The 18,647-nt window shown below is 39.3% G+C and overlaps 1 protein-coding gene across 1 annotated transcript in view; it reads right to left on the bottom strand.

The window, feature by feature from the left end:
• The window catches only part of MCTP1 (multiple C2 domains, transmembrane 1), a 283,789-nt gene that overhangs the window by 144,795 nt on the left and 120,347 nt on the right, over window positions 1-18,647 (bottom strand). The gene's annotated exons all lie outside the window — the stretch shown is intronic.

The raw sequence follows: 18,647 nt of genomic DNA, 5'->3' as shown, positions 1-18,647 counted from the left end.
CTAAATCTCTTTTGGTAGTATATACTGATTATGGATACAATAGAACTAAAAGAGAGTTTGCATTAAGGAACAGAATAATCTCTCTGGGGGAAAAGAGGTTATTATTTTGAAGATTCAAAGTGCTGGTAAATTATGTGAACCTGAAGAAGAGACAGGCCAGGGGTGTACTTTAGTAGCCAGTGTACAGTTTACTAGCCATTCTGCATATCCTGCTAAAGCAATGGATTCCCTTTGGGACAATGAAAAATTTGCAAGTTTGAATTATGATCCTTCACCCTGTTGCTGAACACACAGACACAGATTATGCACTGCACTTGTGAAGGAAGTCTGAAACAACAAGTAGCTATTCCCGCATGCTGCTGCTAATTTCAGAGTACTAGTTAATAATAGTGCAAAAACAGCACAGGGATCGCTTACTACTATTATACACCAGCTCATAGGAGCCAATCCAATTCTCACACAAGTTAATGGAAATACTGTAGGTGGCCCTGTCCAGAGATGAAAAGAAAAGCGAGATTAAGAGATTGAGACTTCATTTACCTCATTAGTGAGGTAATAAAGCAAGTGCTGAATAGTGTTTTGTACAAAGAAGAAAATGGAATACAGAACTTTAGAGAGAACCCCACAGATGCATTTGTAACTGAAAAGCAACACATTAAAAAGAATTTTCTTTTCAACTAGCTTATCTCTGTAACTTTCAGGATTTCAAATAATATATTGGACTTCGGTCTTGTGCTATACAGCCATCAAATCACAGAGGGAAAGGGTAGACCACAACATCTTTGAAAGAAACCCATAAGACCAAGACAATATTTCAGCTACTTGTTGTAAGAGCACAGATCATCATTAAAGTCTGGAAATTATGCAAATGTAGTGCTACCTAGATTTAGGCTACCAAGATTTAATAAATAAATAAGACAGCTGCTTGAAAGATCATGGCTTTTGTGAGGCAATAGCGCAACCTTCAGGTTGAAATACTGAACAGCATTTAGCTGTTTTTTGTCCAGAGACGATAGAAATTTTATTATTAAATAAGCAGACAAGCTATGCACATAGTACATAGAAATATTAGCATATTCTATTAATATCTCAATAACGTATATCTCCTACCATGTGCTTTTTAAGGTTTTTGTTTTCCTATTGGGCATATTTTATGTATGACTGTTTGAGAAAACCGGGAAGGTTAGACATCTATAATGAGACATATACCTATTTAAAAATTAGTAAAAAAGCTGACTTTCCCATTCTATGTTGCGACTTTCCCATTCTATGTTGCTTACTGATCAGGATTAAATGCTTCAAAATGGAGGTTCCAGTGAGTGCCTTTTCCAAGAAGTGGATCTGCACATGCAACAGAGATGTTTGCACAAAGCTGTCCTTGACATTAAAGTGGATGAGGAAATCAGCTGCATGCTTAGAAACTCTGCAAACACATCAGAGTTCTTGCAACTATAGAATATGGCTTTAGATCAGACCAGTAACTTCCAACTATTCTTTTTTTTAAAGACAGAATTAAGCATAATTATGGCTGCAGCAGCAGCACCTGTTTGAAGGGCATTTTTCAGGACTACGCTCAATTATTTATACATATTAATTAACTCATTCTGTCATATCTGGACAACAGTATATTAAATAAACTTCCAAAGTACAAGGCCTTTTAAATTTACATGGTGAAGTACAGAATCCATACATGTTTAAACCAGTAAGCTAGCTGTTTTCGCAACTGGTGAAGAATTTATGACCAAGAATGTCCATGTGACTTCCTACAGCAGTAAGGCCTAATGCCTACCTGACACTGAAATTCAGATATTGCCTACATGTCTTAAAATCACAGAAAATTAAAAGATGTACTATAGGAGGAAAGCAAAAACATTATTATTAGATTATAAAGCACATATACCTAGAGACCAAAATAAAAGCCATCTAAACATTTGATTTTCTTGTTTGTATAAAATGATATACCAGTATGTACTGCTGATTAAACAAATTAGGTTCTCATAAAGTAATTTAAAACAAGTATAGGTCTTTATATCTAAAACAAGTAGTGCACTAATGTACACAGATTTGATAGTAGTTCAATTATACTAATCTCATTTTACGAAGTAAAAATTGAAGCATACCAGCTAGATGAAAAGAGTAAATAAAACTGGTTTTTAAAACATGTTTTGTTTAATACTGTCTGATTTTCATTCAGTTTTCTTAAACTAATGAAGACAGCAAATCAGAATAGTTGGCATGATTTTAACCTGTACCTATAAATATAATTATATTTAGAATTAGGGTTTTAAAAAGAAAATCAGAGGTTGAATACTTTTTAAATTGAAATTGTTCACCTTCATGGAATGGTGAAGTAAAAATTCAATGCATGTTGAAGCCATTAAATAATGTTAAATATAATTTCCCCTCACTATTTAGTTTGTAAAAATACTTTATGCATACATTAAATGACAGAAAAGTCTTATTTTTAGATTGACTGAATTTTATTCATATTTCCAAATTCAAACTGCAGTTGGAGAGGGCAAGCCTTAGGTTATACATATACAATGAGAGTTTACATTAGACGCAATCCAATCACAAATCTACAGTTACACCACAAGCTATGTACCTGGTGCCATTTAGCACTTACGGTTAATGCTACAATAGTTAATTTTGGAGAAAGCAAATTATATTAAAAATGATGAAATATTAATATGTACGAGAGACCTTAAAATTAACTCCAACACATCTCAACGTATTACAGGAGAAGACTATCCACAACCATCACTGTCAGCAATACTGCAGTCAGAAAAATTGTTATAACCGATTTCAAATGCAGATACTTATTCCTGGCAGATGCAGATATGTATTCTTGACTCTAAAAATCATATATAACCTTAGAGATAATTTCAGTGTGTTTACATATTCTAATGATATCCAAGCATCTAGATTTGTTTCAATAACTCCATGTTTTGTAGATGACTACATGGGGATAGTTATTTTATTTTGGTTTTAATTGGAAATGTTTTAAACTATTATTGTAAACTGCCTTGAGCTACAATGAAAAATGGGATATGTTTTAATAAGCAAATAAAAATATATAATTGGTGTAGGGGAAATATTTCTACTTTTGCTCTTACTATGTTAAAAAGAATTTTATAGAGAAAAGCAGTGTCTCTACTTTAAAAACTAATCATGTTTCTTTAAAAAAGAAAACTGCAGCTAAAACAAATTAAGGCAAGAGTTTTCTAGGAGGAATCTGATCTTTAGTATGATTCAGTATTTAAAACCCCTAAGAGGAAAAATATATATGACAGAGATTGTCAGTTCTGAGACATAGGCTGGTACAGAATGCATTAAGAACCCAAGAAGATTGATTACTTGTCATAAACATATAAAGCTTCTGTAAATTCTGTATCCCATTTTTGTAATTTGTGCTAGATATCTTAAACTTATTTTAAACTCTCTTCTAAAATGGCTGTTTAAAACGTGATTTATGAAACATCACCACCCCCAATAAAATAAATCACTCTGGAAACAAATTCTTTGCCTCAGCTTTGGTTATATTGCTTGTACTTCACCCTCCACACTAAAGTTTTCGCTCATCCACCCTTGACATAAAGTGACTTTCCAAGAAGTCAGAAAGAATAATTTCATTGACATACATCTAACTTTTACAGCACAAACATATGTAATGTCATTTCGATACAGAAATGTTATTTCTAGGTCTAAATAGAGGTGTCTGAAAATTCAAGGTATAAGGGAATATTTTCTGTCAGCCATGGAGCACTTTTTTGCATCTCGCCAGTGACAGAAAGAACACAAAACACACAACAGATAGGCACGATGTTTCTCTGTCAACAAAGATCTTTTTAGCCTAGATCTTTTTAGCCTCATTTAGAACAAATGTACTCTGAATGCAATCCCAATTATTTTATTGGCTCTGGATTGAATTTTTAGATCCTGATTCTATGTATGTTTACTTGGAAGTTTCACTTTCAACAGGATTTACTCCTACAGAATTATGCACAGTTTTACTAAACTTTACTCAGAAGCAAATTCCATTATGTTCAATGAGACATACTTTCAGTTAAGCATAGACTGCAAGCTTCCAGTGCACTTTTAAGTATGTTTACTGAGAAGAAAGCCCAAATTTAGTAGATCATTTCAAAAATAAGTATGTCTAGGAAAGCAGCACTTGTAATCTTATTGCAGAACCAAAACGCAACGAAAACACAGTTTTGTCTTGCTTTTGGTGTCATTATTTTAGCTATGGATCAGGAGAAAAATCCTCTAACGTTGAAGAATTCTGGCAATTAAAAATAGGAAGAGACACTTTCAGCAGGGCCAAAGTGGCAATTTGAAATAGCATTCAAGTTTTCAGCTTAATATCACTAGTTTTTCCATTTCAGATTCACTTTGAAATCCAAACACAAGAGCAGCTCTCTTATTAATCCAGATTCAAAGCACTAACTACATTTGTACAACTGTGACAACACTCACCACATTTGACAAGCACTAAACAAAGTTTCCATAATGCCTTTCAAAATCCTGGCTAGCAATTCATATTCACAATGATAATAATAAAACAAAAAAAATCAGTTTGTTTTGCTTTATAACGATAATAAAATGCACAACTGCATTTCAACTGTTTGATTTATTTCAAAACAAATGTGTATGAAATGATGAAAACCAGTAAACCATTTACTGGATGAACAAACCACTATTGTAACTGAAACCAAATCAAAGCTTAGCTTTGAGAATAATTACTTGGGTTTACTCTTTATTGTAATCCCTGACTAGCTAAGATTCTAAATCAAAGACTACCAGCCTGTTTACTTTCAGGAAATTTGTAATTCCACTATGAGCACAGAACAGACAAAACCACCCTTATTTGGAACTACTTTTGGGTAAAATACAAGACAGGTATTTAAAGTTAAGGCTGTAACTAAAATATTTCCTCTGTAACCCATGACTCTGATAAGTCAGCCTTGGATGGTTACATACCCCTTTTATGGTTTTAACAAAACCTTATTTTACCTGCTCTGCTACATACAATGTAGAGACTATTTGCACCTATTCAGTACTACATTACAGATAAAGTTACAGCAAATTTGTTTTCCTAAAAAATGCAGTGAAGCTTAATATCCTTTAAGTAACAACAGACTTGTCTTTCATTTAAAAAGAACTGGCATAATTTTCCCTCAGAAACAAACTACTTCCCCGACAATGGCTCTGTTCTTAAAATTCTGAATGGGATACAGCTCAATTTGCAGGTGTTCAGGTAGAAAGGTGAGAGGGTATTTGACCCTGATCGGGTAATTGTTCCTGTGGTAGGTAACTTCAGCCAGTTTAGTGATATCATTTGAGTACTAGATAGGCTGCCAGAGTTTTCAACTTTGAATTGCTCAGGAACCACTAAAGTGATCAGTCATTGAAACAGATACATTTATAAATGCTAATGGTAAGGTGATACTCAGTAAAAACTGACTGGAGCATTAGTACAAGTTAAAAAACATTGCATGAAAAGAAGAAATCACTTCACTAAGAAAGATCAGTAATTCACTAGTTTCATAGCTAGCTTTGCAAGACAAATAGCTCAGGACCACTTACAATGCATATAATACAAACTGCTAAAACGACAGAAAGCTAAGAAAGCACTGTATCATTTAGCTAGATGAACTGATTTTGTTGTTGCTGTTTAAACTACACCTTAGATAATTATAACTTCTTAAAAACAAAATTTACTTAGTGGCTGAGCACTAAGAGCATCGTTAACATGGCTGTAGAATCATCATACCCCACTGTGGTGACGTATTAATTCAGAACCCTGGTACAGTATTAAGGAAGCAGCAACTCTTAAGCATCATCTGCTTCTCAAATGTTCAGTCATCTTAAATTTTGGCACTAGAATTACTTTCAATCAAAAAATCTTAATGCGGTGCCATCAAAGTTAGCAGGAGATGTTAAATAAAAATTAGCTGTATTAATTAGTCCTACTCAAGATTTTGAGTTAAAGGAGACCACTGTGCATTTGCCTATTGGAAGTAAGGCTGGTAGAAATCACAAGCCTCCATCAACTCTTTCATGGGGGCAGCAGTTTGTGCGATCCCACCGCAGTTCAGAAAGCACTCCATCATGCACATTTTGCCTTGATCTTAAGCACAGCAAGTGGAAGAGAAGCAAAGTGCTGTAAACAAAGAGCTAGGAGTGAAGGATGGGAGTTGCACAGCTTTATGGTAGGAGAGGAGGAGAAAAATGAGGCTAATGAAATGCTGCTAGCTAAACCACCCTGGTAGGGATGATATGGAGAGAATCACTGGGATTAAACACTACAGGGAATGAAAGAGAAGAGTGTCTCATTCCCCCACCCCACCCATTATAAACAGGCAGAGAAGGGGGGAGAGAGAGAGAAAAGACGTTGGCCACACACACTGATTTCATTAAGGGAGAAAACACTGTGACAAAGTGACAAACTTTTATAGCAAAGTAATATATGTAACATATTGACTTGTCACACTAATTCTTACAAACTTCAAATTAGAAGGAGGGTACTGAAGTTCCTCCCATATTTGTGCATTTTTGCAAGGGGATAACTGTCTTTATGCTAAAAACTCATTTATTTAGTCAAGCTTTTACAAAAGTGGCTACAAAACTCTCCGTATACACCATATTATTTTACTAGGGACTCATATGCACTTCATAATGTATTCTATATCTGTTTGGGGAAATATTTATGCCATAACGCCATGGTAGAGAGCAATAAGTATGCAGGAATCAAGATATATTAGCTTTCTCATTCAAACACCTTATTGTCGGTTTTTTAAAAATGAGATAAGGAACTGGCCCATTAATGTCTAGTTAAGGAAGGTGATCCATTATAATCTGAACACAGACAAGTCTAATCAGATTAACAGTACTGTTCTGGAGAGTAATATAAGATACTGTACAGTAGAGATTAATTTCTGTTTTAATATATTCCAATTCTATACTGCCCTTTAACAAGTTCACCTTTTCTGCACTGTTAATTGTTAAAAAAGGTATCATGAATTTGAACATTGCATGCTGCGGAGTAGGGTATTTATTACTTCAGATGACAATAGTCATTATAAACTGTGTAGTCCTTCAGTTTCTTTAAGAAAATTCAAATCCTAGAATAGAATGAGCCTTAATAATTCCTAGTTGAAACAGAATAATTATCTAGTTCCTTGTGTGGAAAAAAATAACTTCTAACACTTCATCTTCCATTGGACAAAATAGCTCCTCACATAAAAAATAGTTGCTCTCTTCTGGAACACTGTTTTATTTCAGCCCAACAGACTCCAGTTTGTTATCAGATAAGCTCCAACACTACTACAATTCAAGCTAGTTCCCAACTCCTAAAATAATACTACCCCATAAGGTTTAGATTTTTCCACATTCAGTTGTCACTATCAAAAGAACATTAAGTGCATCGTGAAATTCCTCTCTGAGTTTGCCAGACTACTTACTTGGCTCTTAATTAACAAATTTAAGTAAACATTCTGCCTAGATTGCACTCTATTTTAATGAAGCATTGTTACTACTTGCAATTGCAGCTGCTTTCTGGAGGGTCAACACAAAAGTAGTCCTTGAGAATTTGAAAATAAGTGGGGGGAAATGATACTGAAGGTGAGAGACATAAAAGACATGGCCAGCAAAACAGTATTTGCCTAGGACAACAAGTAGTTGGACCTAAAAAGGAACAGAGAAACTATGGTTAAGGGGGGAGGGTCTTTGACATTCATTTTACATGTAGAATTGAAGTTGCCTATCATCTAGGTAACCATGTTCTTCATATATACAGGATGTCATTTGATGTCCTAGTAAGATAAAAGGGGAACATTGGAAAAAACTGAAAAGTTGACCAAACACATCCCTGTTTTTCAGACCATGCAAGGGTGGCTGAATACTTTTTTTCTGAATAACTCCTTATAGGACTACTCAGGTATATCATGCTGTGGTAAGGGTGATCAGCAACTGGGGAGTAAGTTTCAAATTTGTTGGAAACTACTATTTACCAGGGTTTTAACATAAAATCACCACACATATGACCAACTGCTCACCTAAAACAATGTGATTGCAAAAAGAGGAAAACACAAATTGATGCTATGTGAAATACATTACTTTGTATGAAACATTTAAAATTGTGTTTTTTGCTGTAATGCAGCATATGCCTACTTTTACTAAATATGGCACCTCTCCTGTTTCGCCCCTCAGAATCATGACTAGAAATTTCAAGGAGATAATGCTATAAGGTAAAGTAAGTAATATAGCCTATTCCTGGCAGGCACACTAGGAGTTCCCATTAAATTTCAGCATGAGTATGGAGCTCTGGGAACAAAGCCTTGAAAACAAAGTCACTAACCCTTGGGATTGCTAGACAGAAGTTGATCCATCCATACTCAAGATATGGCTAAAGATAAAACTACAAAAGGATGCCACACTGTATCTTGTTTAAACATAGTAAAATAGTAAACAAACAAACAAACAAAATCCTTGCTTGCTTAGAGTGGCTGAGAACCTTCCTACAATTCTAATTTTGCACCATATCAAGTAAAAACATAAAACCTGAAACCAGCAGGTCATCAGTTGAATATCTTGCATCCATATAATCTGGTTTGTGTTACGGTTTCAGGGCAAATTTTGGATTATTTTACAGTTTTTTTAGCAAAATCAAATGGAAAAGCACTGGGCAGGTGTGGGGTTGTATATTTGAGTATTATCAGGCAACACATTCTCCAGGTGAGAAGAGTATCACTTTGCAGAATGAAAAAACTGCTCCATATCTTGCAAATCTAATGTCAAAACTTTTATCTAAAAGTTTAAGCGTTTGGATAAACAATACTTTTTGGGGGGAAATGGAAACATTTAAAAAGTCTCACTATAAGGTTGCCAAGCCCCCAGTGGGGTAGGGGTTTCCCTGCCCCCAGGTTAGGGCTGCCAAATCCCCCCGGGGGGCGGATTTCCCCCTGCTTTGGAGGCCTGATTTCCGCCCGCGCGGAATCGGGCCCTGGGGGAAACCCCACCCCCGCGTGCACGTCACCCGGATGTGATGTCACATGCTGGGGGCAGGGCCACAGCCATTTGAGGGGGAAACATAGAGTTTTCCCCTCAAATGGCTGTGGCCCCGCCCCCAGCGTGCCCGGCGTCATGACGTCACATCCGGGTGACGTAGATGCGATGCGCACACGCACCAGGAGCTGCCCAAGAGTCCCCTGCCAAGGAGGTGAGTGCCATTTGGCAACCCTACCCCAGGTCCTATTGTCTACCACCACTACTTACAGGAAGTTATTACCATATAGATCCTGACAATTCCCAGAGCTACCAGGAAGTTCTTACCATCGCATTTCCAGCAATTCCTAGTGCCACTCTTTGTCACTTCCAGGTAGCTCTAGGAATCGCCAGAAACTCTATGGTAAGAACTTCCTGTAAGTAGACAAGGCCTTTAATTTTTCTCCTGGGAAGCTTTTCTCCTAGGTTGCCCTAACACATAAAGACCAATAATGATGAAATGTTGAAGTGCTAATATATCAAAACAGATCTTCTGCTTACCTTAGCAACAGAATATTAAGGGTGAAAATGATATAATGTGATTGAATCACCTGGCATTTGTTTTTAGTTCAATGTAGCTCCAAATATAGTTAGAAGAGTGGCACTGAGAAAGGGCACTTAACCTTTACTACAATGTCTCAGAGCAAATCACACAGACACCAATGACACTGCTAGCCACATTAAGGGAAAATATAATATTGACTCCCAGAGTCTAGAAGCAGCTTCACCATTACGCTTTTTGAGGCTATCAAGTGCTCATCTCACTCACCAGCAAACCTATAATGCAGAGCAAGCAAGAAAGTTTAAATTTGTTTTAACAGCACAGTTGAATTTTTGCTCCATCCTACCCCCTGACACAAAGTCAGTTTATGATAGTTTCTGAAAGTCAAAATACTGTAAGGCACGCCTTAGCCGCTGAGAGTGATCAAAGTCACTTCATATGTTGCCATTAAATACTGTTTTGTTTATAATACAGAAATTTACCATCCATGTTGGACCATATCCATACAGTCCACAAGGGAAAAAGTATTTAGACTTAACAATTGGCAAATAATCTTCTTTCAACATACAGACTGGGATCCTGAAATAACTTTTGTATGCACCTGGGTCAGTGTTCCCTCTAAGCTGAGTTAGTGTGAGCTAGCTCACAGTTTTTTAGCCTCCGGCTCACACATTTTTGTCTCAGCTCAGGAAGGACGGCTCCAGAGCAAACTAATTTATGTAGTAGCCAAATCGCTTGCTCACAACTATAAAGTCAGTAGCTCACAAAGTAGAATTTTTGCTCACAAGACTCCATAGCTTAGAGGGAACATTGACCTGGGCTAGGTGCAAAAGTGATATTCCTCCCCCCATTCTGCCTCTCCCATGCAGATTTGGATGCTCCTTCAACCATTAAGAGCAGATTGTTAAGGGCATAATGGGCTGCCATAGGAAGAAAAGCCTGGAAAATCTGGAAAGCACGTGCAGAACACTACGTGTACCTGTTGGATCCCCGCCAACAATATAGTTTATTCTGACTGCTTATGCGGCCCCCCAAATCCAGGGTTTCAACATCATGGCCAGCATAGCATCATGAAATCTTTCTGCCATTAAGAAACCTTACCGTGCTTTCATAGCAACAAGAGATAAATGTCATGCATATATGTCAATCGCCCCCTTTACACCCTGGAGGTTACTGCCCTCCATGGCATTACTAACTGTGAAGAGGAGCTTCTGGGACCTCAGACTGCCAGAGAGGAACTCTGGCCAGTCGGCCATCAGTGCTCCATGAGGCTCATCTCTCTACTTATTCTCTCCTTTGCTCTCTTTCTCCACCATGCACCTCTCCACTCTACGGCTCTCCTCCTCCTCAATCCCAGTGTTCACTCCCCCTTGATACAGAGTAATCCCCTTGCCACACCTCCCACCTCCCTTGTGACTGGTTCCCTCTCGAGTCCCTCACTCCCACCCCGTTCCCCATTGGGCCTGCTCAGCAGGCCTTATAAGGCCTTGTTCCCGCCTTCTCCCATTCCTGCCCTGGGTGGAAATGGCGCGCATGGCTTGCCCGGTACCGTGGTCATCTCACCACCCCCCTCCTCGGCAATTTCCCCTGCAACCACTGCTGCCAGATTCCCGCAGCTCCACCTCATCTGCGGCTACACTCTCCCCATGACTTGGACTCTGCCCCTGCTCGCCATCCTCATCAGTTCCAGCCAATGTAGCCCATATCTCTTGGCATTCTGGTGGGCCCTGCCCCATAGGCCCCCAGTAGGCCCACCACCACCTCCCTCCCCATGCTGTTCCAACCCAAAGCCAGCAGCCTCGGCAGTCATCGGCTCCTCCAGCTCCTGGGGCACCGTCGGCTGAGCTCTCGCCTTCACCACAACTCGCAGATCACTGCCTTGCTCGGGTAAGTCCATCTCTGGACATGTGTATAATCTGGGAGACAATTCAACTAACATGGTTATAAGTGCAATACCTCTTCCCTTCACACCCTCATCAAACACTGATTAAAATATATATATAAAGAATTCTGTGATGCAGAAAAAGGTGATAGTATTACCTTAATATCTTCCCACTACCTGGTTTCTCAAAATTTCATTTTTCCATTTTCTACTGTCTATATTTCACTAAAATCAAACTGTATATCAGTCTAAATGAAAAATCTTTATACAATATGAAAAAAAAATCTGTAAACTCTTCCAAGGTACTTGGACCTTATATATGACTCCAAATGGTGAGGTAAACTATAAAAAGGGAGATAAGAACATAAGAACATAAGAGATGCCAATGTTGGATCAGGCCAAAGGCCCATCCAGTCCAACACTCTGTATCACACAGTGGCCAGAAATACCAGTGCCATCAGGAGGTCCACCAGTGGGGCCAGGACATTAGAAGCCCTCCCACTGTTGACGCCCCCAAGCACCAAGATGACAGAGCATCAGTTGCCCCAGAGTCCCTATCTATACCTTGTGGCTAATAGCCACTGATGGACCTCTCCTCCATATGCAGTGAATTCCAAGTGTTAATCACTCTTTGGGTGAAGAAGTACTTCCTTTTATCCGTTCTAACCCGACCACTCAGCAGTTTCATGGAGTGCCCACGAGTTCTTGTATTGTGAGAAAGGGAGAAAAGTACCTCTTTCTCTACCTGCTCTTTCCCATGCATAATCTTATAAACCTCAATCATGTCACCCCTCAGTCGTCGTTTCTCCAAGATAAAGAGACCTAAGCGCCTTAACTTTTCCTCATAGGGAAAGTGTTCCAACCCTTTTATCATTCGAGTTGCCCTTTTCTGCACTTTTTCCAAAGCTATAATATCCTTTTTAAGGTGTGGTGACCAGAACTGCACACAGTATTCCAAATGAGGTCTCACCATTGATTTATATAGGGGCATTATGATATTGGCTGATCTGTTTTCAATACCCTTCCTAATAATCCCCAGCATAGCATTGGCCTTCTTTATTGCAGTCACACACTGTCTCGACATTTTCAGTGAGTTATCTACTACAACTCCAAGATCTCTCTCTTGATCAGTCTCTGCCAGTTCAGACCCCATCAACGTGTATTTATAGTTAGGATTTTTGGCTCCAATGTGCATCACCTTGCACTTGGCCACATTGAACCCCATTTGCCATGTTGACGCCCACTCGCCCAACTTTGACAGATCCCTTTGGAGTGCCTCACAATCCTCACTGGTTTTCACCACCCTGAACAACTTCGTATCATCCGCAAATTTAGCCACTTCACTGCTTACTCCCATCTCCAAATCATTAATGAACAAGTTAAAAAGCAGTGGACCAAGTACTGATCCCTGCGGTACCCCACTGCTTACCACCCTCCACTGAGAAAATTGCCCACCTACACTCACTCTCTGTTTTCTATGAACTAGCCAGTTTTTGATCCATAAAAGGACTTGTCCTTCTATCCCATGATTTTTGAGCTTACTTAGGAGCCTTTGATGAGGAACTTTATCAAAAGCTTTCTGGAAGTCAAGGTAAATAATATCTATTGGATCCCCCTTGTCCACATGTTTGTTCACCCCCTCAAAGAACACTAACAGGTTAGTGAGACAAGATCTTCCCTTACAGAAACCGTGCTGAGTCTGCCTCAATAGGTTTTGTTCATCTATGTGCCTACTAATTCTTTCCTTAATAATGGTTTCCACCAATTTACCCGGTATCGACGTCAGACTGACTGGCCTGTAATTTCCCGGATCTCCTCTGGAACCCTTTTTAAAGATGGGAGTGACATTAGCTACCTTCCAATCCTCAGGAATGGAGGCAGATTTTAAGGAAAGATTACATATCTTTGTCAGGAGATCTACAAGTTCACATTTGAGTTCTTTCAGAACTCTCGGATGTATGCCATCTGGGCCTGGTGATTTATCAGTTTTTAAGTTGTCTATCAGTTTTAGGACCTCCTCTCTCGTCACCTCAATCTGACTCAGGTCTTCCAACACCCCTCCTGAAATCAGTGGTTCTGGAGTGGGCAAGCACTTCTCATCTTCCACAGTGAAGACGGAGGCAAAAAATGCATTTAGCTTCTCAGCCATTTCCCTATCATCCTTCAATACTCCTTTTACCCCTTGGTCGTCCAAGGGCCCCACTGCCTCCCTGGCTGGTTTCCTGTTTCTAATGTATTTGAAGAAAGTTTTATTGTTGGTTTTTACGTTTTTTGCTATATGCTCCTCATATTCCCTTTTTGCCTGCCTGACCTCAGACTTGCATTTTATTTGCCATAGCCTGTGTTCCGTTTTATCAGCCTCACTGTGACTAGCTTTCCACTGCTTAAAGGAATTCTTTTTACTTTTTACAGCCTCCATTACTCTGTTTGTTAACCATGCAGGCTTTTTCCTATACCTGTTTGTGCCTTTCCTAACCTGCGGAATATATATTTTTTGAGCTTCTAGGATCGTAGTTTTAAATAGATCCCAAGCTTCCCCAATTGTTTTGACCCTTTCTACTTTTCCTTTCAGTTTCCTCCCCACGTGTCCCCTCATATCAGAGAAATTACCCCTTTTAAAGTTAAAAATGGTTGTGTGAGTCTTTTTGGCCAATTCTCTATTTGTACAAATGATGAACTCAACAACATTATGATCACTGTTTCCAAGCGGTGCAATCACTTTTACATCTCTCACCAGGTCTTGAGTGTTACTTAGGACCAAATCAAGGATCGCCTCTCCCCTGGTAGGTTCCGTGACCATCTGCTCCATAGCACAGTCATTTAGAGTGTCTAGAAACTCAATCTCTTTTTCCCGACTAGAACACATATTGACCCAATCAATGTGTGGGTAGTTAAAATCACCTATTATTACACAGTGTTTTTGTCTAGTTGCTATCTTTAAGGCATTCATCATTTTATAATCCTCCTCTATCTTTTGATCTGGTGGGCGATAACAAACTCCCAGTGTTAAGTTTCCTTTTGGCCCCCCTATTTCAACCCATAGAACTTCCAGAAGCGAATCCAATTCACTTAGCCTCTCAATCTTTCTAGACTTTATACCCTCTCTGACATACAGAGCTACCCCACCTCCAACCCTTCCCCCCCTATCCTTCCGATATAATATATAACCGGGAATCACTGTGTCCCACTGATTTTCCTCATCCCACCAAGTTTCAGAAATACCCACAATGTCTATTTTTCCCTCCGACACCAAGCACTCCAACTCCCCGATTTTACCTCGGACACTTCTAGCATTTGTATAGAAACAGCTGTAATTTCCCTTACAAGTTAAGCCTGCATCCTTCCTCTTGCTATCTCGAGTCGTTGTCCGGCAGTCCATGTCACCAGCCATGGCCTCTGTGGACAATTTCAATCCACCTCCCTGTAGAAAAGCAACCGGTACCCCCTCACCTCTCTCAGATGAGCCAACCCGAACCAGAGACTTTTCATCTCCTGTCGGCTTTCCCCCAATATTCAGTTTAAAAGCTGCTCTGCCACCTTTTTGATTTTAAGTGCCAGCAGCCTGGTTCCTTCTCGGGACAAGTGGAGACCGTCTCGCCTGTACAGCTCCCTCTTGTTCCAAAAAGTATCCCAGTGCCTAACAAACCTGAACCCTTCCCCCCTACACCATCGTCTCATCCACGCATTGAGACTCCTGATCTCTGCCTGTCTCTCCGGCCCTGCGCGTGGAACAGGTAACACTTCTGAGAAGGCTACCTTGGAGGTCCTGGACCTAAGTTTCCTGCCCAGCAGCCTAAATTTCTCCTCCAGGACCTCACGACTGCATTTCCCCACATCGTTGGTGCCGACATGCACCACGACCACTGGCTCCTCCCCAGCACTATCTACCAGCCTATCTAAAACACGCGTAATGTCCGCTACCTTCGCACCAGGCAGGCAAGTCACCATACGGTCAGTACGCGGGTTCGCCACCCAGCTGTCTACCTGCCTAAGGATCGAATCACCCACTACCAAGAGCCCCCCTCCCACCCTGCTCAGGGATGGTTCCTTGGTGCAAAAGGAGAGCCGCTCACCAGCTGGGGAAGAGGTCCCTTCTGAGGGCACATTCCCCTTATCCTCAGCATGGTGCCCTGTTTCCCCTAGACCCTCATGCTCCCTGACAGCAGCGGGGCTGCCAGATCCAGAGTGGGACGAAGCTAACAAGTCCCCGAGAGTCTTTTCTGTGTGCCTAGCTGACTGTCTCTGCTTCTCCAGGTCAGCCACCTTGGCCTCAAGGGAGCACACACGTTCCCTGAGAACCAGGAGCTCCTTGCACCGAGGACACACCCAAGACTTCTGCCCAGTGGGCAGATCGTGCCTCTGGCAAGGTGGTTTCTTAAATACTAAAGTACAGTCAATCACAGTCAAACAATGCCCCTTCCTCTCCCTCTCTCAAGCAGCCAGGACTCTGCAACAACTCCAAGCGTTTTCACACACTCCCAGACCAGTCCCAGACCAGTTCTCCTGCACAATATCCTCAGCTGAATCCCCTCAGTTGAAAGCAAGTAAAAAAAACCCACTCATCCTCTAGCACCTCTGTCTCCTGCTCAGAGCTCAGCTGGGTCTGAGATTTTCCAAGGGTGTACATCTATATACTTGTGACAAGATTTTGCAGGAAAACGTAAGACCTTCAAAGCCAGCTTTACCTTTATATTAGTCATTAAGTGGGAAAATGGTGTTTCTTCTTAAAACTTTCAAGATCTCATGCTAACATAAATCCTTTCCAAAGTAGTTCCAAAGTAGTTTTTAGAAGAATATTGGTAACGCAGAAATGAGGTGTGCGTGCATGTGTGTGTGTGTGTCTCCACCTAACTGCATAAGCAAATGTGGACATTTGTACTATTTTTCCAAATGAGAAAGAATGTGTTATATTATGGGTAATGCTTAAAATAGTCCAACCAGCAATCAGACTGTTTAAATAGTCATCTGTTTTAAATAGTCATCTGATAACATGAAATTCTAAGAAAATATCTAATCTTCAAAGTAAAATGTATGTTTCCCTTTAATTACTGTGTTACCAATTGAATACTGAAGGCCAACAGGCACTTGATAATGTTCATCTTAAACTTTTCATTAAACTACAGAAATTTAAATTCTACCTTTTTGTGCACTCTGACATTTTTGTCTGGCATTTTCATTAATTTTGCGACATACATAAATGTAGCTGAAATGTTAGCTGATCAATACTTTGTCTTTCTCTTGTAGCACTAGAGCACATTTCCCTGAAGACCATATAGCAGTGCAGGAATTAAATGTGTAAAATATCAAATGTTAATGTTAAACACAGCAGCATTTACTGTATAACAACTGAAAAGGCTAAAACAATTCAAAATGGACAAATGGTACCACAAATTATCCACAATCATATTTAAAGATTAAAGTGTGCCTAGTAAAATAATTCATTGACTCATGTTGAAGTGTGTCCTTTTACTGATAGCTTACTTGTCCAATTATTTTTCTGCTCATTACAGTAAGAAGTGACAGTGCGCGAAAGAGATGGCATACACACCCTCCTACCCTGCCCTACTTCCCCTTGCACCTCCGACATCCACAAGTGCATAAACGTCTAGTCAAGAGCCTGAAGAAAATTAAACCCGATTTATAAGACATTTCAGCTTTTACATTAGGTTATTCCAAAGACAATCCTTGCCACTCTTGCATAGGGTATGATTGCCATACTTTTAATGTTCATAAAAATATTCTGTCACATATTAAAATTCTATAGAATTAACACAAAAGGTTTTATTTTAGCAAGAAACAAGGACACTTAAGTATGAAACAAAGGAAAAGTAGTACATTTAAGATGTGACAGAACAGTGTTATAAATAAAATATTAAAGCTGCTTTTTATCTATTGTATGATTTAACATTGGAAAAGAGATATGGCAAATAACAGGGGGCCACAGCACTAAATAATTAGTTGTTTTTCAGTCCCACGGCAAGAGGATATCAGTATTTAAATTTCATGCACTGTGCATATTAAGAGGCTATTTATATTCTATGTCTCCTTAATAATCAGGATGCACTCATTTAGTCTACAATCCTTCACAGACAGTTAGGACTGCAGAACTGTGTGAAGAACTGCTATCTGATGTTATAATGCTCTAGCTGTGGCACATTCCCAAGATCTTCTGGTTTCAGTAATATACATAATGGGCAAATGTACATTGAACTCGAGTTATAAAAATTATACATGTTATGTGGTCCTCTGAGACCACTCTAGGTGGCTGAGGCTTAAAAAAAGACAAAGCTTAAGCAAAAACTCATATAAGCCAAGTATCATCCATCTCTGCTACAAGGCTTTGAATCCACTGAATAAATCTGCTCCATTTGTTGTTCAACATACTATAGCATATAATGATGATGAAGTTTAAATGTTAAAAATCAGCTTGTAAACCAGCTCTTTCACAAGACATCCTAAGCCCTCAGCTGCCTCATCTAATGCTGCCCAACCGATGTATGATATCAGAAAAGAGCAGCCAGATGGGCTATGTCATCTCTGTATACAATGCAAAACTGTGACATCACAGAAAATTATCTAATGGCTTCCAAAATAGATCAATAAGGCGTCAGACAGCAAATATGAGACTGTATTGGGGGGATAAATTTGTGTGTGTATTCAAGGCACTGAAGGCCCTGAGATTGTCAGTTTTAATGGACTACTGACTGGGAATAGACACTGACCTGTATGTTCATTACAGCCTTGGTACACATCAGGCCACACAAGAAATGGCTCACAGATCTTTGACAGGATTTAAAAGGCTTCCAATTTAACCAAATACAGTTAAAATAAGAGAAAGTACATAATTTTATTTTCTTTCAAAGCAGTATTGCCATCTACAGTGTAGTTACTAGCTCATGTGTGGCATTTAAGGAAACCAGTGACAGCCTCAGAATACTTCTGAAGTTCTGAAAATGCATTTGTCAACTGGCCCAACAAAATCAAAAAGGATTTCTTGAAATAGCTCACAGAATTTGTTTCTACATCAATATGTTTGTTGACTTGGGGTTTCCATGATCAAGTTCAAGAAAAGTTTATGTCTCTTTTATATCTCTTTAAAACAGGTGATTTTATTTATTTTATAGTTCGCCTTTCTCATTTGAGACTCAAGGTGGATTTCAAAATAAGTAGAATAAATAGAAGTGTATTTGCTACTTCTGTATGGCTATTTTCTAT

Source organism: Gekko japonicus, unplaced genomic scaffold, assembly GCF_001447785.1.
Source record: "Gekko japonicus isolate JY-2015 unplaced genomic scaffold, Gekko_japonicus_V1.1 scaffold363, whole genome shotgun sequence".
NCBI classification, from domain to species: domain Eukaryota; kingdom Metazoa; phylum Chordata; class Lepidosauria; order Squamata; family Gekkonidae; genus Gekko; species Gekko japonicus.
The sequence above is the reverse complement of the archived record's forward strand: the minus strand, read 5'-3'. Positions and strand labels throughout refer to the sequence as shown.